The sequence below is a fragment of the Pezoporus occidentalis genome, unplaced genomic scaffold, assembly GCF_034315485.1.
Source record: "Pezoporus occidentalis ecotype Australia unplaced genomic scaffold, CSIRO_AGI_Poc_V1 ctg57, whole genome shotgun sequence".
Taxonomy (NCBI): Eukaryota; Metazoa; Chordata; class Aves; order Psittaciformes; family Psittacidae; genus Pezoporus; species Pezoporus occidentalis.
The window spans coordinates 4,789,262-4,811,251 of NW_026915910.1; the positions used below are offsets into that span (position 1 = coordinate 4,789,262).

At 36.6% G+C, this 21,990-nt stretch overlaps 1 long non-coding RNA gene across 1 annotated transcript; it reads left to right on the forward strand.

The window, feature by feature from the left end:
• Positions 1 to 174: 174 nt before the first annotated feature.
• LOC134174008 (uncharacterized) lies at positions 175 to 5,780 on the forward strand. The gene is made up of 3 exons (XR_009968465.1): positions 175 to 367; positions 2,997 to 3,062; positions 5,649 to 5,780. It is a non-coding gene; the product is annotated as an uncharacterized LOC134174008 (long non-coding RNA).
• The last annotated feature ends 16,210 nt before the right edge of the window (positions 5,781 to 21,990 follow it).

A 21,990-nucleotide genomic window follows, 5' to 3' on the forward strand; every position in this document is an offset into this window, starting at 1 on the left:
GGTTGCCCAGGGAGGTTGTGAATGCTCCATCCCTGTCAGTGTTCAAGACCAGGTTGGACAGAGCCTTGGGTGTTATGGTTTAGTGTGAGGTGTCCCTGCCCATGGCAGGGGGGTTGGAACTTGATAATGTTAAGGTCCTTTCCAACCCTAACTATTCTGTGATTCTATAAGCCAAAGAGGTTGAGATCCATCTCACTTCTGGAAATTTAAATATTGCATACATAGAGAGCAATTATGGTCTTTCTATTTGTTCGATAATCGTTTGGATGCCTTAGAACATCTTTTGGCAAATATAAGATGGGACTGTGGGAGACTTCATGCTTGTGGACCAGACACTGGAGGCTAGATGGTGTATCACCTTCTAGAGGTACCTGTCTTCCTCCTTTGATTATAGTCTAAGATGATAGCCAAGCTGCATAACTTTAATTCTCGTCTGTTACTTTTTGTACCTGAATGCGGCAATTATCTCTCGATATTAGCTCCCAGAACCCAGAAACATTCCCACAGTGGGTACTACAATGAAAGTAAAATCTCCTATTTTAACTTCCAATACCATCAGTTCTGGTGCCCAGTGATCCAGACAGTATCTATAAAAGGAGTTGAAATACAATTAATATCTAAGCACAGCTGTGTCTTCATGATGTTGTGTAAGCACTTTCTTAAAGATGAATGAGGGAAAAACATACATTGAAATCAGATCTCTCTCTGTTTCTGGTCCATGTTCCCCTCTCAGAATCAGTGAAACTGATTGGGTACTTTAACAGAAAATTAACTCACTAGTTAACCAGTGTCAGGACCAGTTCTTTGGCCCTGAATACACTTGTTATCTCTTAGCTGTATATACCATTAATTTCTCTTAATCTCCCAAAGAAGATGATCACGTGCATATACTTACCAAAAAGAATACCTTTCTTGTGTTAATTCCCAAACAGTGTCCAGAAATGGTTTAGAAGAAGGTCAATAGCATGGGTCAAATGCAGAATAGGTACTGTGCTACCAGTTTAAGAACAAGAATGATTAAGATACTTTTTGCATGTTTATTTAGTAACATGTTTTTACTTCCTAGTGTAGATGTGGCTGTATATTCACTATCGTAATAAGACCTATTTATTACTATGCAGCAGGAGTGCATATAATTGGCAGGTCATGTAGGTCCCATCCTCATCAGAGCAATTCTTATAACACTACTTAAGTGCAGGTTGTCATACCCCGTAAGACAACAAATATCTTCTAACCTAGAAAAGACATCAAACTTCTTTCAGTTCTGGGCCTTTGCTACTTTCTCAGCTTTCATGAACCTCTCGTGGTCTCTGAGTTTATGTCCTTTGGGATTTTCTTAATCTTTTCTCTAGCAGTTCTCCAGTTCCTGCCTCAGAGGTTTCTGTAATAACTTCTTACCTGAGACTCCTTGTTTTGTTGTTGTTGCTGTTGAATACAAACCAATACAGTCTAAATCAGAAAGTTGTGCTATCAGTATAATGTAACCCAGGTAGAATATCAATCATAAATTTATAACAATTTAGATTGGAAGTAAATTCTGGATATCATATAGTCCACCAAACCATCAAAACAAGTCTATCTAACCAGTTCAGGTTGTTCTGGGTCATGACTAGTTCTTGTGTCTCAGTTAGTTCTTTACCCAGGCTAATTCTGGTAGGTATTCTGTCTTTGAGCATGGACAGAAAGGCATGTGAGGCATTTTCCCTATGACAGGAATTTGACAAAGTTGCTGAATTAGTAACACTGATCAACTTTCAGACAGAGAACAGCATTTGCTGACCAGTGAATCACAATTAGTTTGATATTGCCTATTAGTCTTGCATATAAATTTGAATATATGTGGTTTTGAAGACAGCTTTACTGCACTGTGAATCAAGGCCACACCTGCAATTTAGAAAAGGGGTGGTGATGTGTAGAAAATGGCTGGCAACAGGCTTCAGAACAGGAGACAACCACTTTCAGCACCTGCATTCCCAGGCCTGGGTCTCTAATAACCCAAGGGTTTTTATCTTCTGAACATGACAGGAGGTGTCCCTTTTCACTCTTTCCCTGAAGAAAAGTGACTCAAGAACAGTGGTTTTATATGGGTGAATGGGCTTTGTATTTTGTTGGGGGTTTTTTGGTTTGTTTGGTTGTTGGGGTTTTTTTCATTGACCTCTTAACCTGTACACTGATTGCAGGGAGAGAGAGAAATTTCATAGAAATGTGATTTTGGATAGAAATCCTGAACCAAACTACAGCAGCAGTAATAACTTTGAGTTTACAGACATCCAGAAATTATGTGCACATTGCACTTTTGGAAAATATATTACATGTGGGATAGCTTGTGTCCCTAGGGTGAGCATTCTGCTGCTTTCGTGACCCATAACTCAAGAGTGTGGCAGGCATTAGCACTTTACAAAACATCTTCATTCTTCAAGGCTGAAACAGAACCCCTAGCATACAGAGTATCTTACTTATTCAGCAGTGATTTGAGTCACTGTATTTTAAACACTAACTTTACGTGGTCAGTATCCCAGATAGATGAAGGGGGAAAAAAAAGAGGCAGTGGAAATGTATCTAATTTTTTATTAAATACATCACTGTTGCAGTCTGACTTGTACTGTAACGGGAAATTACACACCATAAAACAGTAAGAAGAATGGATCTGATGCATAATACAGGAGCCTGCCTGGAGAAGAATGCATACCACATGAAACTGTAAATACATACATACAAATTCATACACGTTTGCACTTTGGGAAAACAGATTTTTGCACCATGTCTCTTGAATCAAAAGAAGGAAATGCATTGATATGTCTTTTTTTATTTGCCCTATTCTCTCCTTTGCCAATATCAGAGGGCATCCCCTAGTCTTTTTTATCATAGTCACTAAAACATTAAAAAGAAGTGGTTTCTGTTGATACATAGAAATACTCTGAAACTTCTCTTGTTCCAGGGAAACAAGTAGGTGGGCTTTAGCATCTAATGCTACTTCCTTGACATTTCTGTTTTAGGCCAAGAAGCCAGAAAAACAACAGCACTTCAAAGGAACCTTGTATTAGTTTAAGTTCTGAGGGAAGGTAAGTCGTTTTTGGTTCAAACATCAAACAATCTTAGGATGATCACTCTCTATAAAACATAAATGATACCTTTTCTCAGAATTTTCAGAATTGGACTTGGAAGAAACTTTTTAGTCAAAACTTCTTTGAAAAAAATGAAGACTCTCAGTGAATAATGAAATATTTCATGCTTTTGTTTTATTTTTTTCACATTGGTAAGGCAGAAACCTTACCTTTCAGATGATACACTAAAAATATATGACCTTTATTTTTTATTCTTTATGTAGAAGACTCTTCAATTTAAGATAATATATATTTTATTTTTTTACAAGTTTAAAATGAATACAGTTGTCAGAAGTGAAATTAAAGCTTACTTATTTGAGTTGAACAATTCAGTTTATTCAACTTTACTTAAAGTGAAACTTGCCTTTTTGTTTTGCCAGAATGTTATTTTCCTCAGGTAACACCCTTTATACATATATCAGCAAACTGCATAAATCCACTGCTTGTCCACTCCTAAACTATTTGCCACTTTAGGCTTTATATATTAGCTCTCCTACTTTTCAATACTTTTCAATTATTGAATCGTTTATTGAATTATTTCAATTATTGAATTCTTGAATTTTTTAAATACTTTTCCATTATTGAATTTAATCCTGAACACTTGAAGACCCTGTGACTTCCCTGACAGGACTAGGAAATGCAAGAATATTCAGTGTTTTGGTACTTGAAATGTCCTTTTGCATAGGTGCATCATATTTTATCTAGCCAAACAAGGTATCTCAGATTGATGTCAGCAGTTAACACCAAGGTGTCTGCAATTAACAAAAGACTGACTTTTTTCCCTTGTGAATTTTTTTTGAAAGGATTTTTGTTTCTCAAGTGTTATCTGCTTTTAGATAGAAAACAAAACAAAATAAACCAAAGCAAAAACAACAAAAGAGAAACAACAAAACAAGCTTGTTTTGACAGTGGAAAACAACACTTTTTTTTTTTTTTTATTCAAAGAGGTGAATATTTTCCATAAATATTCTCACTTTGAACAAGGAGCTGATTTCCATTCAAAGCTGTTTAAAGGGAAAACGTTCAGAGCAGTCTAAGAAGCTTTAGGTGACTGCGTTTCGCTGATGGTTGAAGCGAAAGCTTGAGAGACATCACGTTCATAAGGCTTTACAGGATCATTGGCTAAGGCACCTGCTTGCTAAATATTAGATGCTAATGTTTAATATTATTTTATCTTTGCTTTTTTTCCTTTGTTTGTTATAAATCAGAACCATATATAAGAAATGTGCTCGTATATTTGCAAACTGCATGGTTCAGTTCATGCTGGGATTGTGCAGCAGTAGAATAGCTCAGTTTAGCTATGAAGAGATACACATGAGCTGAATACATCAGTTATGACATTGTCGTATCAACAACAATCAAGGGGCACCAGGGTAAAGTATCTTTAACTTTAATTGATTAATTTTAATAGCATGCAGAGTCCCATTATTCCTTATACCACCTGTCTTCCCTGCCCTTAATCCCACAAGTAGAAAGTTCATATCTAGCTTTACTTGCAGAGGCAGAATAGCTGGGACTAACTAGAGAGAGCAGAGTTTCCTGCCCAGCAAAGCTTAACATAAGCTCAAATGCTTTGCTGAAGAAAAGTCAAACAGCCTAATCCTAATTTTCTGTTCTGGTAGAATAAAATTTGATGAGATATAGATTTTTAGAATAATTTTGTAGTCACAGTGTGAATGTTTCCTGAATTCTACACTGATATCACTAATCATAATGATAATTTTATTGCAGTGAAATTAACTGTATAGCTTTGCAAAAGAACAAGCTACAGTAAACCATATGTAAGGTATAAATGCAGTGTAAGAAGTATGTTATCACATGTTCTTTCCACTAATAGCTCTGGATAGATGCATTATGCTGAATGGTATTAAAACTTCAGTTTTCAAAACCTGAGCTGAGAGAATAAACCCACATTTCTTGCTCCTGTACTCTTCTTTAGCACCCGTTTCTGGAACTGGCTTGTTTTACCAATGAACCATTTTGTCTGTCAACTTAGATTAGGTTGAATTAGTTCTCATTTTGATAACTGACAAAGATCATCTTTGACAACACCAGTGACCTCACATGTCCTGACAAGGGCACATATTCAATGTATATTAAACAGAAAAGTTTTATAAATTGCAAGGAATGCAATTATCAAGGTAACACTTTGGTTCTTTTTTGGATATACAAAGTCCTGAATGAGGTTTTTTTTTTGTTTTCTGCTGTACTTTATAATTGGCAGAAAAAGCAGGTAGGCAGGCAAGAAATAAACAGGAAAACAAATAATAAGTTCATTAACTTCTGTCTCAACTGACCTATATGTTAAGGACTGGAACTGCTTTAAACTCTGCTCTCACTTTTACTAGTACAACATTCAAGTATTTTTTTTCATGAGAAAATCTGTCTCTTTAGGCACATCCAAACTCAATCCCACCACATGGTGGGACAAGACACAGCCTGGAAGTTACATATGTATATAGGTATTTTCCTTTCTTGGGAAATTTATTATTGGTAGAATACACATTCTTTAAGTTGAGCACCTGATTTCCTTTACTGAATCAGAACCATGAGAGGTTTTTGCAAGGTGAAACCCATTCTTATGGGTACATGAGAAATTCCCTGCTGGAGAGCTCCAAAGAAGTTTGTGTCATGTCTGTGGTACAAAAGCCTTTGTACAGGACCCATTCATGAGGGGTAAATGTCATTTCCAGTAGAATAAATTGTTCAAGGAGGCAGAGGAATGCCTATCATTTTTGTTTCTCCTGACTAGACCTGACATTCATCTGTTGGTGTCAGGGATGGTTTAAGGATAGTGAAATGCATCTTCTGTCCTCCCATCATTCAAACAACCAAAATGCCTGTTAATCCTTTAACCAAGAAGATACTTCATAGAAAACATGATAGAAGCCCTCAAAATAGGGAGCTTTTAAGATGAATATATTTATCTCTCAACATAAATCCACTTTTGTTTGTTTTCACTACTAAAAAAAATTACATCTCCAAAATTAGTAATGACTGGTAACATTCAATTCCTTATCTTTTTGTGTGCCTACCCTCACATACCCCATCTTGTTGCTTAAGGATATGTGATGGGATTGCTACTTCCACCACTAAGACATGGCTATCTTGGAGTATTCAACAAACTCTGTAACATCTACAAATCTGCCAGAGAAAGAAATTATATCTAACAAGCTTCAGTATCAGTTATATATAAATAATTTTTTAGGAGTTATCTTCTCTTGGTTTTCTCTGAAATTTGGAAATGCAATTATTAAATATTTTAAATATAGCTCAGAAATGTTGTTACGTTGATTATTTTTAAAGGAGAATTAAAGATATGGATCTACTTGCATGAATGTATGTAAGCTTTATAATAGTTTTGTATTAGGCCGTGCATAATACAAAATGTAATAAAAGTCCAGAATGGCTGTGGGGATATTAGTCCACTTTGTGCAGAAGATCAGGTTTGCATGGGTTGATTTAGCAGTGCCTTTCTAGTTTAATCATGTCGCTTATTTCTGACACCCCAGACTACTAATCTGCTGCGTCTGATTTCTAGTTCACATATAATGGTCATATATCCAAGCGTGCAGCTTGACAGTTCTCTGCTCATGAGCTTGGATCTTTAATATTCCAGAACTGGGTATAAAAATATCATGTATTCTGCTCAGTACTTAGCAAAGCTCAGGCTGATGGAGATTTGGTTTCTCGCAATGATGTTGGAACAAGCATGCAAGACAAAGGTACAAGATGCTTTACCACCTCACACATGCCATTCATTATTACAAGGACAATTCTGTAAAAACCCTGCAGAAGAGGTTGCAGTGTAAAGGGCTTCCCATTCTTTTTAATCTTTGTTCACTTGCCACTTGCATGGCATGTCAGCATTGTCATACATCTGGAGCATCAAATTGTGACTGCACACCCAGCCTAACTCTAGTGAACATGTTAGAAGGACTGAAGAAGAGATTAAATAGAAATCCTACCATTGATTTTAGCTACAGCATGGCCATGTTAGTGGCGCATGAGGTGGAAAATTTCACCCTGTTGGTGTCAGCTATATGTCTAGTCTAGATTAGTTGCATACTCTTCATCTATAGCTAATGGAGAAGGATGGGTAACTCCTGGAGTGCTTAGTCCCTCCTGTCTTAGATATTAGTTGTAAGAATGAGTTGACTCACCCTCTGAAAGTGCCAATGTTGACAGTGTAAGGATGATCAATAAAGAACATGTAAATGCTGCATGAGTAATACAAAGTCAGGTGAATCCACTCTTCCAAATCTTATTCTAAATCCCCAGCCCCGATTTCTTCAACAACAAATGCAATATCATCTTCTGTGAAAAATGAGGCTAAGGATAAACAAACTGCATCAATAAAAGTCACCGGGTGAGGCTTAACAGGTGGTGATGGGGAACTGGAAAGGATGAATAAACTTTGAGTTCAGTGTGAGTAGTGAAAAAGGAATTTTGATTTCTGGTGTCACAGCTGTTCATTGGGTTTCTCAAATTCATATCTAAAATAAAACAAAACAGTCTTAATTAAAAATGTCTAGTGATAAAGAATTCATCATAACACTTGCTATGTTATTGCAGTGATTAACTATTAACTACTTCGTCTCTTACAAGTAACATCTTGTAACATCTCTTTACATTTGCTACGAATTTACCTAGGTTTGGCTTTTTATTATTTATACCTGTATCTTCCAATATTGCATGTTGTCTTGACATGAAAATTATTAATTAGGCTAAAGGACTTATCAGAGTTTGATGCATTTGAAGATTCCTTTCCTTTCCCCAATTAACCCATTAACCCCTCAACTATCATTTCATTAAGTAAATGGGAGGGCTGTGTAAACCGGTTAATACTTATTAACAGTTTTATGCCAATTAGTAAGGAATATATTTTTCCTATGCAAGGGCCAAACAGCCCTCCAGTCTTTTTTGTATACACTTGTTTTCTTTTAATTTGGCTAGTGAAAGTAGCAGGTGTTGAAGGCTAAGTGCTGTATGCAGTCTGAGGTTGTTCAAATCTACTTATTAGGTGATCACTTTAGATGGAAATTCTCACTGGAAAGCAGAATTCCTTCATTATTTTGGTCAGTCTATAAAATGTCTCTTTGCTAATAATATACTTGCTGAACTTGCTGCAGAAGTGCACAACAACATACTTTTATCCCACATGGGCACACTTTATTGTGAAGATTGTTGTTTCAAAGGCATGTACACAAAATATTGCACTAAAAGGCTCACTGCCTCAGACAAAAATCAAATAAAACTTGGTTGGTTGATCTGTCCATGCCTATAGGGTATTAGTGATTATAATATTGAGCTTTAATGGACTATGGACCCAATTTACATAACATTTACATGTTATCTACATACTCTTTATGGAATAAAACCCAGTGATTCAGACACAAAAAATATCTAAGACATACAGATGTACTCTTCAGACTGATTTCTTTTTTGCTCTTCAGCTTCAAGCTTAAAGTTTTGACTTTACCTCTTCCCACTGGAACCTAAAAGCAGAGTATAATGATCACTGCTGCACCACTGCCAGTACTCATCATGGAACAATGGCCATTAAATGCTTACTGAACAAAAAAAAATTACAATTTCAAGAAAATTACTTTTCAAGTAAAAATGTAAATTTAATACAACAGTTACTTTTTTCAGATATTTCTACTTTTCTGTGTTTCCTACATGGAAAGTCCGTGGCATGGCCAGAAACAGAGGGTTTTTAAGCTTGCTCACAATGCTTCTGCGCTTTTGATCTGAATTTAGGGAAAGTGGAGGACTGAACTGTGGTACAACCACAGTGCAAAACAACAGGCTTTCTGCATGGTAACTGCTAATCAAAGATAATATTTAGGATTTTCTGTTCAAGAAAGAAATGCAAGGAAACCCTTTATTAATTTGCTGGGATATCTTTGTCATTTAAAGCTTTGGAAGAAAATGCCTAGATCTTCTAAAGGGAGAAGATGCTCCAGTTATGTCCCAGTGGTTGTTGAGTTAACTGTCCTGGTGTCTGGAGGCCTGAACCATGAAAGAAATCCACAGAAGCCACACAGAAGCTATGCAAGGTTACTGTGACTCCTTTGAGCTAAAAATAAAATGGGTACCTCAGGGCAGTCACTGATTTTTATGTTTTAATCAACCTGTGTATCCATAATAGCTCTGGTAATAATTGGAAAGTAAAATTTTCAAGGCCAAAGGGATACAGTCTTAAGCAGGACACATCCTGTGTCAAGGATGAAGGTTCACTTATTATACAATAAACACAAAGTCAAAATAATTTTAGAATTCATATAGGAACTGAGAGATTTGGATTCTATGTCTTCCTGATCTGTGTTTGGGACCAGTACATTTGATATAATACCTGAAACACTGCATGACATAGCATACTATGCAGCATAGATGCATAGAGCAAGCAGCTTTTGACTAGATGAGTTTATAAGTTGAGGATCAACTCAAGGGGAATAAGGAGAGTCTCACTAAAAACTAAGACATTTGAGGAAAGTGGTCATACTTCACACTTTACAGTTAGGACAACAAAGATAAAGTGGTAACTAATGATACAACCTTGACCCAAACTACCACACAGTGTCAGTGACAAGAGGTCACTAGAAGCAAAAGCTGTTGGATATGGTCTCCTTTTACACATATTGGCACTCGATTTAGGTAGAAAGTATTTTGTTCATAGAGTTCATAGCTGAGAAGATAGGCAGAAAGATGGTGCTGAATAATAAGATGAGTTCAGATAGTGATGGTGTAAGAGACAAGATTTGTGGGTAATTCAGGATGTTTTGATAATCACTAAACAAGGAGAGTGCAAGACTTTGAGCAGATGCCTGTGAAACTATAAAAACAAGGTAAAAGAAAAGTTTCTTCATTGGAAAAGTGAGTTGAAAAACAAGTTTTCTGAACAAGAGAACTGTGGAAAGAAATGGTCTGAACAACAGGTGGAAAATTAAAAAAAATTTAAAAAAATCTGCCTTACAAAAGATTATGAGACACTGGAGAAAATCCTAAGAAGAAATTAAGCTGGTGTGCAGCTGTTTGTGAACAAAAAATGAAAAGTTCTACAGACAGAAGGAGAAACAGAAAAGACAGAATGAGGTTCACAGAGTTCATGATAGCTCTACAAAAATGTGTTTTGCTGTGAATGTTTGTTGGGGAGAGCTGCAAGACCTATCACAGGAATGAGTAGAGAGAAAAAACCCTGTGTGTTCTGCCAGGAAAAAAGCACAGAAGGTGTAAAAAATAAACTGTATGAGAAGAATAACTCGGTTATCTCTTCTCCAGTGAGTTCCTGGGCACTCTGCTTTTCCCAGCTGGGGAAAATGAGGCATATTAATTAATGTGTGGCTGGTCTTGCAGTAGACTAGGGAAAGAAGTATAAGTAAAACAACCCCTGTCTAACTTTAGGCAAATAACTCTCTCCATTGACTGTTGAATAGACCATGCTTTCTCCAGTGACAAATGTTTGAGTTTTGTCATGTTTTGAATACTGTTGCCAACACTCTATTATTGCTGTTGATGTACGGTGGGGTTATTTTGGCAACACAGCCACAAGTTGTTAACTCTGAAAACCTGATTGACATATTCATCTAAATAATTTGCACACCAATAAACCTTTGTACTTTTTTGGAGGGAGAATATAAATTATCCCCTGTATTGTGAACAGCAGATCTGCAATGATGTTCACTGCTGCTAACACACTTGTTTTGCTTTAAAAACCAGACCCCTTGATGCAGATTTCAAAGAGCTTTTGTGTAAAATCCTTCTTGACCTTGTTGCATTGTCAACAGCAAACAACTTTTATGTACAGTCTCTGGTGACTTCCTTTTTATTTATTTATTTTTTAACATCAGTATGTAATGATACAAAAGGATTTCTGATAACATAATTTTTTGACTGGCAGCAAAATAGCTGCCACTTCACTCCACTGTCTATATAATGGGTTTATTTTCTTGTAATATTTTTCTTTCTTTTTATAGAGAGGGTTGGTTTTAATATTCTTTTAACTGGGAAACATACTCAAACCCTTTTTGCATTTGCTTAGCCTCCACTTACTAATTCTTCTGTTAGTAGGCAAGGAAGAGAGGAATAAAAAGGCTGCTATGGTTCTTCCTATAAAGAAAGAATGTGTGTTTAGTAGTCAGAGCAGGAATTTAAAAGAGCAGGCTCTTGGGGTCCAATCCATTCTACTGTGAGTTAGGGAACTTCTTTTCATTCACTTTGATTATGATTAGGGCTAAGCATTTGTATTTCTATGATGACTAGCAACACCAACCCATTCAGTTTGGTATCTTTCAAGAGAAAAGAAATGCAATGCATGAATCAAATCTCTTACTCTACCAGAGCTTAATGTATGGGTCTGTCAGGTACAGCAGTGAAGTGCAGAGTATTTAAGCTGAACTAAGATCAGTGAAATTGCATGTGTGGGACTCTGCTTAGGTGAGCTGCACATCTGTTCCTCTATCTTGTGCCACCTTGCAATTACTTGACTAAAACATCTCTCTCCTCTTTCCCCCTTCAAATTAGGACAGATTCTTCTCTATTCATTACTGTGCTGTCTAGCCATAGCAAGTCTGCTCATATACCTTCACTTAGCACTTTGCCTTAGTGGTGCAAGTTTTGGTACTGCATCTGAAGATATCTGCTACCTCACTCCAAAGAGATAAGTCAGACAAAGAGGTGTTAGAGGTGTTAAGTGCAGCAAATTCCTCATGTAGGAATTGTTCTTTATAACATAACATCTGTGTTAGGTCATATTGAAGGTCCAGCCAATGTATCCTCTTGTCACTAACAGCAGCATAAAATATATGCCTGTGGAGGAATAATAACACTGAACATACATGATAATTCCTTCTCATATTTCTCTAAGTTCTGGCATTTCCAAGTCACCCGAACAATCAGTCTATAACAACTTCAAGAGTCAGTCGTAGTTTCCATATATTTATTAATTTTCAATGCCTTTGTTCTCCATAGGCATTTCTGATCTCCCCTTGTAGTTCCAGTGAGTTGGGATAAGCCCTGTCACTTGTTCCTCAAATGAGAAATTCTGGTGCAATTGAGGTTCCAGAGTCCTGTGAAGTCTTGAGAAAAGCTCTTCTAGGAAATTTCCAGTCTTGGTTTGACTTGCCATTCTTCCCTAGAGGGTACTGCACCCAGGATTGAAATAAATAGATGCAGAATCAATACTTCCACCATTTCTTTGTCATGACTTCTTTAATTTTCCTTCCTTTCCTAACTGTCTACTTGTCCAAGCCCTTCTCTCAATGAAGTAGCTTAATTTGTAGGGTAACTTATTACACATTTTTGGTGGTGACAGTTTGCTTCCTATAATGCAGAGCACTAGTAACACTCAATTTTCAAGCCTGTCTACAACAGTGGTTTTTGTATTCCCCTGAAAAAGTAGACAACAATGGTTCAAAATTCCTAAAGTTACAAACAGCCAAAGGATTGAACCTAGATCTTGGTATATCAGTTCCAAGGATTAAATTCCTCTTGTCATCTACTGAGTAGAACTAGAACCTAAACAGGGTATGCCCTTGCAGGGATGTAGAGAATGGACAGTGATTTTGATCTAAGAGTCATGATTTGGCTTAGTGCAGGATGTTGATGCAACTGCTTTCATCCCTTTCTTGTTTTTCCCAAAGAGGGAGCAAATACTGTTCAGCCAAGATCCACCAGTACAAGAATCTGCTGAAGGTCTTTTCCTTTGTGCCATAAATTCTATCAAATGTTTCTTTGTATATATTCTACACTTTTTAAAGCAACCCATCATTAAAACAATATGATTTGGAGGGGAGGGGACAACTGACCCCAAATGATGAATCATTCCATGTATAAAGGGCCACAGTCCTGTTAATTCAAATGACATTTTGACAGTAGCATGCTGTCAGCCCAATGATTTGACCTATACACCAACCTCTAATTATTACTAATTAAAGAATTAATTATTCATGGCAGCACGTGCTATTAGCATAGCAGAGATGTGTTGGAATATGAGTTATGTGCGGTTTATGAATCTTCAGAAAATAGATTCTTTAATAAATTAATAAAGGGGCTCTGGGGTTTCATTAAAAGGTGGCTGGAGGGGTTGCAAGCCAGTTTCCAAGGAGACCACAGGTGGTTTGCTTGGATTTTTTTTTTAGTTAAACTTGTTTGGGCCAGATGATTTCCCTTCCCCCCTCCCCCTCTCACCCTGTCCTCACTGCTCTTTCCTCAGGCAGAGAAGAGAACATTTTAATGAAACCCCTGTTGTCCTCATATCGCTTTGATCCCCGTGTGGTCTCCAGCCTCCATGTTGGCCAGTTGGAGGATGGTGCGGTTGGTTTTTTCTGTTCTTTTTTTTTCCTTCCTTTTTTTGATTGAAAGCTCCAACCAGCTTTGCCATGAATAAACAACAGAAATGATAAAAGCACATGGTTAAAGGAAAACAGAACAAACAAAGGAGGAAATAAAGGAAAATGCATAAATTCAGATGAGACCGTCAGGATGTGAGCAAAGTTAATTACCCTGTTCTCTGTCTAAAGAGCAGATTTGGTAGTTGTTCTTATTACTGTTTTTATATCCACGTTTGTTTCTAACATGATATTTCTTATTCTTTAGATTGTATAGATTTTATTGTTATAAAAAAAAGAGAGAAAATTTGTCATTTTTTTATTCTTTTTTCCTTCTGTCTTGACTAATGTTTTCCAATATATATTTTTTTTTACTCTAATAATGCAGAGGGTGATATTAATACCTTCCAGTACTGCTAACTAAACAGTGATATAAATAGCAATAACAATGTTTCCAAGTTTATGCTCCAACTTCCAGATCACATAAAAATTCCATTTTAAGTTAAGGGAAACCTCAACAAAATAGCAGCTACATAAAAAAAATAAAATTAAATGTTCCTGCCTCATTTTCTGAGGACTTGCCTTCCAGCCAGTCTCACCAATGAAGGGCATACCCACCAAGTGGAGTGCTCTTTTCTCTTATGCAAATTTCACCAGAATAACACTGCAGTAAGGGCCAAACACCTCCATTGTCTTGAAGGGATCAGGGATCCACAAGGATGATAGTGCAGAAGGATTAATTTCCTCCATTGCTGCTCACCTCAGTGACAGGAGGAGGACACACTGCTGGAGGTAATCCTTTCTACCTATGACACTGATATTACAAGAGGAGTTAACTCCATAGGCTATGGGGGAAGCTTGGTCTTAGGTACACAACTTTTCAACCAAATGCAAGAGGATCCTCACACCCTGCACCTTCAGGTTCTTGCATGAAGCCCATCTCTTCTCATTCAGTTAAAATACAGCTTTCAGAAAGGCAAAGATATATTTTACTTTCAGATCTCACTTGATGATGGGTTTATTTGAATTCTTGGCAAGCTGTTCCAATGACTGGTTACTGTGTGTATTATGTGTTCATGTGTTAATTTCTGTTGATGTATCTTTTGGGGCAGTGACCACATTCTGCAACATCTATATACAGCATCTAAAGCAATAAGGTTTCTATCTCAGGTGAAGTTGTGACTTCTCTGGCAATACATCTGTTGACTTTGTGAGCATTTTTACTTATTTTATCATAGCACTTAGAGACTCTAATAAGGAACAGAGGTTTTACTTTGCTATGTGTGGTATGTACATATAAATGGGATCACATTACAACATTGCAAGCGGTTGTATAAACTCGATCTGCCTGTGTCTGTCTTGCAAATTGACAAGCAAAGCCTGTTCCAGTTGAAGACAGATCTTTCAAAGACTGCATGATTCCAAGCAGTTAGCCTAGTACACCAGAAAATGTCAACTTCACAAGCCTAAAAGTCTGGATAAATTGTTGTGCATGGAAGAAGCTGGTTATCAAAAATAATTTCCCACAGAAATATATCATACGTCATGCTACGTATCATATGTCATGCTACATATTTTCAGACAACTCCTTGTCTACCAATGAGTTCTGTGGTCAAATTAAACAGTCAGAATGTATTCAGGTTATGGTGTCAGTATCACAGTAATAATACCAATACCAATAATACCAATATCCCAGTAATAATACCAATAACCCAAGTCATCTGGGGCATTCTAGTTTAATTGAATAAGAACAAAAGCATTCATCTGCTGCCCAGTTCCCAGATGAGCATATGAAGCATTAGAGAAAGGAAGTGCCTCTTATTTTTTCCCTGAGAAAAAAAAAAAAAAAAGTAAAAACTTTTGCTTTCAAATGAAAACACATGCTGAAATTTCCATTTTAAAATATGCAGGATAATTCTTGTTTTCCTATATGGATTAAGTCCCTGTCCTGAACAAGATATCTGTCTGGGTTGCTTTATAATAATTTTGCTCTTGGCAAGTTTAGAAATAAGATCAGGACATAATTCAGAATTAAGTTCCTAATCCAAATTGGGCTTTAAAATATAAAAAATCTCAGTTTAACCCAGACATGGAAGATGCTGCTACACTTATCACCTAAAGTTTTAATAAAGTCTGAGGAAAATTGACTCAGAAGATTCGCAGAAAACCTAGGCAATTTTATTTAAATACCTGAAAAATAATTTATATGCTTAACTTCAGGCTCAAAGGTTTGAAAACCTAATTGGCTTAGCCAATATTACACAGAAAACTAGCATTGCTCCTTTCTGTCTATAACATTAACTAGAGCCAAATCATGGGGTGGCATACTTTTGCTATAGATTTTAATTGTTGGCCAGCTCTGCTGCTTCAGGACAGAGAACCAGCCCTGGGCCCCTCTAATTCATTGACTTACCTCTAAACACAAAGTCCAGCATGCTGCATGGATACCCTTACCTAATGTCATTTTTCATCTTTATGTAGACTGAAACAAATTGTTTGAAACAAAACTTTTTGACTGAAGAAGATGATTTTATTTTTTTTTTTTTTTTTTGAAGGAAAGTGTTTTGCATGGTTCTAACTTTTATTTTACGTTGATGAGATATTTAAAGAATTTCACAATTTTGCAAATATTTTTCCATAAAAAAGCATTTATAGGAAATATTTCTTTTATACCAAACCTGAGAATAAATGAGGTTTAGTTCCATTAAAGCAATACACATACAGTTCTGTACTTCTGAGTAATATGCACACACAACAGATCTGTACATGGGGATGTAGGCATATGAATAGGTATATGTATGCTCATATTTTGACACTTCAAAAAATAATATCAAAAATTATTTTGAAGAGTAATACCAAAATTCTTTTCCTCAGTCATTGGACCAGTGAAGCATTTCAGCTTTTTCTGAGTGACTGAACAATATTCCTTTCCTTCATTAATTTCTTCACCTGCCTTTGAGATACCTTAACCACCTGCCAATGAGCTTCTTACAAACTCTTGGGAATAAATTCCATGTTGTATGATGTTTGTTCTGCTCCAGATGTTTCCTAATCTTTTCAACCTCTGAGGCTGAGAAAGATCTCAGGAATTTTCAGGCCAATATCTGGAATTTTCACAGTGATTTTTACTCCCTCAGTATATTTTCCTGTATCCCCCAGATTTGTGGCCTAGCAGTATTTATTTCTGGCTTCACCAGATATTTTTGATCAAGCTTCTTTAATAGAGGAAGTTATTTCACTTGCTTCCTTGTGCCTCTCATGCTTTGCTGATCAGTTTGCAGCTAAAGGTTTGTATATTAGGAGTCTTTGTCCCTGTATTTTGAACGTTTTTCCCTGAAATTGCTCATTTTTATTTTTATTTTGTATTTTTATTTTAATTTTACTTTTTATTTTAAATGCTGTTACAGCCTGATGAAAGCTCTATTTTTATTTACTGAAGAGATTTGATATTCTGAGATTTGGCTTCACTGGCCTTGACATCTCAAAACTTTTTATAGAATTTTTCTCTGTCCAATTCATGTGCCCCAAAGGTCTCAAGTGATCTGCAGGTTCAAGCAGTGGAGAGAGATCAGCTATGTCTCAGCTTTGACTGAAAAACAATTGTCCAGACAGTTCTATCAATGTTATTATGGTGGTGCTCATTTAACAATGATCTGGACCGGAACATAAAATCAGGAGAAATAAATGGATATCCAAATGCTGAACTCAATTACTAGCAGAAATGGATGTTTACTAATATATGTTGTAGGAGCAGTTTTCACTCTAGGAAAATATTATCAGACCCTATGGGCATCCATTCCCTGCTTTTTTTTTTTTTTTTTTTTAATGAGCTCAGGAAAGATTAAAGCCCTAATTAAACACATATTTTATTTCTATATTTAGGGTTTTGTTTTGTTTTTTAAACTGCATCCTTTTAATGTAAAACTGACATTCTGGCATTGCTCATATGCCCAGAAGAATTAGATAATCAACAACAGTTTATAATAACAGTGTGCCAGAACAGAGTATGAAGTTCAATAAAGATGGTGTGTTTTCCTTCACATGGTTAGGAGAGATCAGATTTTCATCTGGGTTTGAAGCTTTATTTTGCAAGGCAGGCTCAGTACTGAAAATGTGCTACAATTCAAATCCATTTATTTGAACTGCAGTCAAAGTTGGGGGCTGTTGTGCCAGAAGGTGACAGGCATAAATTAAAATAAAAATAAAAAAAAAAGTCTCTAATTTGGGCAGGATAGTGACTCCACATATAGACAACTATATTCAAACTAATTACTGAGCTGAGACTCAACTCTCCTAACTCCAGACATCTACAGTTTTGGTGCTGACATATGGGTATTTTAGATCCCAGGTTTAGTATAAGAGTGAATTAATTTAGTCAATAGGGTGTGAAAAGTGATGTGATAAATCCTGAAAGAATATGCTTTTGAACAGCTGAGTTGCTCTTCAAAACCTGCAAAATCTGTTACCTCAGTCTCCACTGACAGAAGTTGTGTACCCAGCATGCATGGAAACACTTGTAGTTAATTAAAATTATGACACTAGAAACCAACACCTTCAGTGCAGACTTGGTACTTGAAGTAAGTTGAGACTGTGGTAAATAGCTGAGATATAAAAGCCTGTTTCTGTGGTTGATGGAGTTAGCTAAAGTTAATCACATTCTTCCTACCCCAAATACCATTGTATCCTACTCACACGTGGGTAGAACAGATGTCAGAAATTAATGGCATACTTATACCATTAAAATGATGGATGTGTTTTTTCTGTGTATAAGGAATAGAAAATATGTAAATATGTAACAGTGAGGAATAAGAACTTAACTAATCATATTGTCACCAAAACAATACTGTTTATGCTGGTGATGTATGTTTCTAAAATTTAGTGGGGTGAGATTCTGGAGCAGCCTGACCTTACACAGACATCCAGTGGACCACAGTCATGACAATGCTGCCCAGCGGTAGCAGTGGATGAAATGTGATGAACAGCATAGTCTATTTTGGGTGTGTGAGCCTAAATAAGAGTTGGTGCTAATAATGTGTCCAGGGGGTGAACTACTACTGTTTATTATACATATTATTCCTAGTGTTGTGGTGACTGATCAAGAAAGGCTCCTTTTTGCTCCTTGTTATGTGTAAAAACAAAAAATTACCACGACTTTCCCAAAGACTTTCCAACGTACAAAGTTTTAACTCTCATTTTCTGCAGTGGATGACCTTGTTTGTAATTAAAAAACCTAAACAAACTCTTTCTATAAATTAAGGCAGAGCACAGTATATAGAATCATAGAATCATAGAATAGTTAGGGTTGGAAAGGACCTTAAGATCATGTAGTTCCAACCACGGAAATTATCTACCCTGCAATTCAAATGTGGTAGTTTTTAGGAAGGTCTCAGAATTTCTGAAAGGAATTTCCAGAAAGGTGGCAAGAACCCACCTTTTCATAAAATTATTATGAAAGAATACAGAATTTATCCTTGTATAAAATTATACAGGACAGATCCATGAGGTTATCAAACAATTCTTCAGTGGACCCCTCCTTACTAGTACATTATGCAGGCAATGTCACAGGCAAGAGATCTAAACCACAAAAAGTACTTTTGCTAAAACTAAAAGTTTTACTGAAAGATCAAAGTATTAAAAGTAATTAGAAATATTTCCCTATCTCTGCAAATAATTTAAACTGCTGTTAATGGAAGCACCTTTGTCACTGAATCACCAGAGCAGCTACATCACACAGTAATAATCCAGTCTTCTGTGTGGAGCACTAAAACCACTGGGGACACAGATCACCAGGTTTATATTAGGATAGCTGAACTGACCCTAGTGCTGTGGATAGGTGACACACCAGATGAACATCCAGATCCTTATACCTGGTAACAAGGATCAGAGTCTGTTCTTTCTGACTTGACTGCAAATCCAGTCTAATGCAGCAGGTTCAAATCTAGATTAGCTCTGTGTAAAATGAGATCCAAATTGGCTGTGGCTGAGGGATTTACTTCATGTTCCAATTGAGTTTGATTTGACCACAAAGCTTCTGGTTTTTAAGATATTAATGAAAACAAAAAGAACAGATTCTTGCTGTTCTTAACTGCAGCCACTAATGATAACTACTATGTAGAGATGTGCCAGGACATAGCTTCTGTGATGTAACATGACAGTTATTTTTAATCTACTTAATATTTGTGTTTTTTTTCCTGTTGCTACAGGATAAGGATGCTTAAGTTTCGCTTTGTACTTCATTGCCTTAGTGACTACCTCCTTCCCCAGGATACAAGCTAGTTAGTTCATCTGGATCACAAATATTGTCCTCAACAGGTACAACACTGAATGGAAACTCATCTGAAAGCTGCCATTGTGCCTATCATTGCATTGAGGACACTATTTCTACATGAGTATTATCTGTCCAGACCTTTGTCTTTCCATCCATATGATGTTTTTTCCTATCCAGAGCAATTTCCTCAGGGCAACCCAAGCATGTGCTGCTCACTGATGGTCAAAACTCTGAAAGGTCTTGACTGTCTGTAAAAGGTACTGGTGATGTTCAGTGAAAAAAGGAATTTTAAGTCAAATTCTTTGCTATTTTTTTTTAAATCAAAATAAAACCTGTAGCCTGCTAACTATGAATTTCCTTATGAGATCCTACAGAGGAAGTTCAGGGAGTTTGAAACAACTGAGAGTTTATTTAATTTGTCTCTCTGTGGCTACCTTTCACCTGAACCCAGTGAACTCTGTGGACAGAGAGAATAGGAGCATGAGTGCTTGGCTGGGCATGTGTGAAAGAAATGGGAAAGGCAAAAGACAAGGACAAAGAGAACAACACAGCAAGAAGGGCAGAGGAACGTAAACACAAAAGAAAAAAGTTGGAATTTACTTTGGTGGTGCATAGAAATTAACATAACTCACTGAAAAGACTTTGTTGCCTTTGCTGTTAGATATATGAAGGAACATAGGCGAATTGTACCTCAGTATCCTCAACTAGTAACTGAAGGTAAGAACTTTTTTATTTATTGTTTGTTTTTTTTTTTAAATAAAGTGAGTTTTAAGGTTACAGGTGTAAGTCATTATTACTATTCCCGTTAATAAAACATGAGGGAGACTGTTTAAGCCTCAGACATGCAGAATATCTCTAGACACAAAGTGAGGTGGCCAGGGGCATTTGCCCTGATTCTTAGAGAGCTTCGTTGGGTCCTGGAACTGGATGAGATGCATTCTGATCAAGCTATTTATTTGAGCTGAAGAGGAAGAAATTTTTCTAGACAGATTATAATACTAACAGTGTGATGCTGTTGGTGATACCTGAACATGCTCCAGCAGATACCTGCAGGCTTTGTACTGTATGCACAGACTCCCACGGGAGTCAGATCAGAATTAATCTGAGCGTAGCACTTTTCTCTATTCCTTTCTTTGCTTTCACACACTCTGCAGTTCTCTTCTGTTCAGACTTAAAGGGTTTGACAGCAAGTATTTCTCACTTGAGCTGGTGAAATCATAGAATCATAAAATAATTTAAGCTGAAAAAGATCAGAGATTTGGAATTCTTGGATTTGTCTCAGATATTTACTTGCAAATACTGGTTACTCATAGTAATAATATTATGATTTTCATTTACTCATCCCTGTGTTATTGTTAGCACTAAGTTTTGGGTGATTTCTCTAATCTCCTGAGAAGCTTTTTCATGACCACCATTCATTTCACCAAGCGTTCTTGCAGGAAAGGGAAGGTATGGATAAGGCAAGAAGTATTTATAAGTACTTTTTTTATAATTCTTTAATAACTTAATGGGAAACTTCCCATTCCCACTGAGGGATATGGATCAGATTCTTAAACCTGACCTTCCTCTACATTTAATTTTGCTTTCCTTCCATCACCCCCACACTAATCCTGGTGGCTGATCCCTCCTTTTGTCATGCTGCCATAGGTTTATGGAATCATTAGATATGCCCAAAATACTTCTCTCTCCCACCTTCCAATAATCTTAAACATTGATAGGATTTCACACAAGCTTTTCCAAGAGATGTCTTCAAATGGTGCTGGATTTCAGACATGCTGTGAAGGCTTTTTCCTGCCTTTTAGGGTGGAACACACTCAATCCATCCTATTTTTTATGATGTGCTGTTGTCCCTTTCAAATCCTGCTGAAGAATCTCAATGCATGGCATAGCTCCCCTGAATGAGGCTGTTGTCTGAGGGGTAGAGACAATGGGCCTTATTTAATGAGATTAGTTACAATAGGAAAAACAGCTAAGAAAGAAAAAAGGCAGTTATAGCAATTGGGCTGACTGTTAAACCATGTTAAACCATTCTTTTATGCAAGTTTGGCACCAGCCATACCTTTTCCTGGACATTTGCCAACATCCTTGACAGTTTAGACTCAGTCGTTGATTTTTTTGTTACAATTTCCGCTTGACTTTACAGTTGCATGGCCTATGGTGTAATTCATTTCCGCTGTGAAAATGCTCCAGTATATTAACACTTCTTCCTGCTTGTAACTTGATCAAAGACTACATATCTGCTTTAATTACTCTTAAGGGCAATTTTTTTTCTTTTTTAAAGTAATAT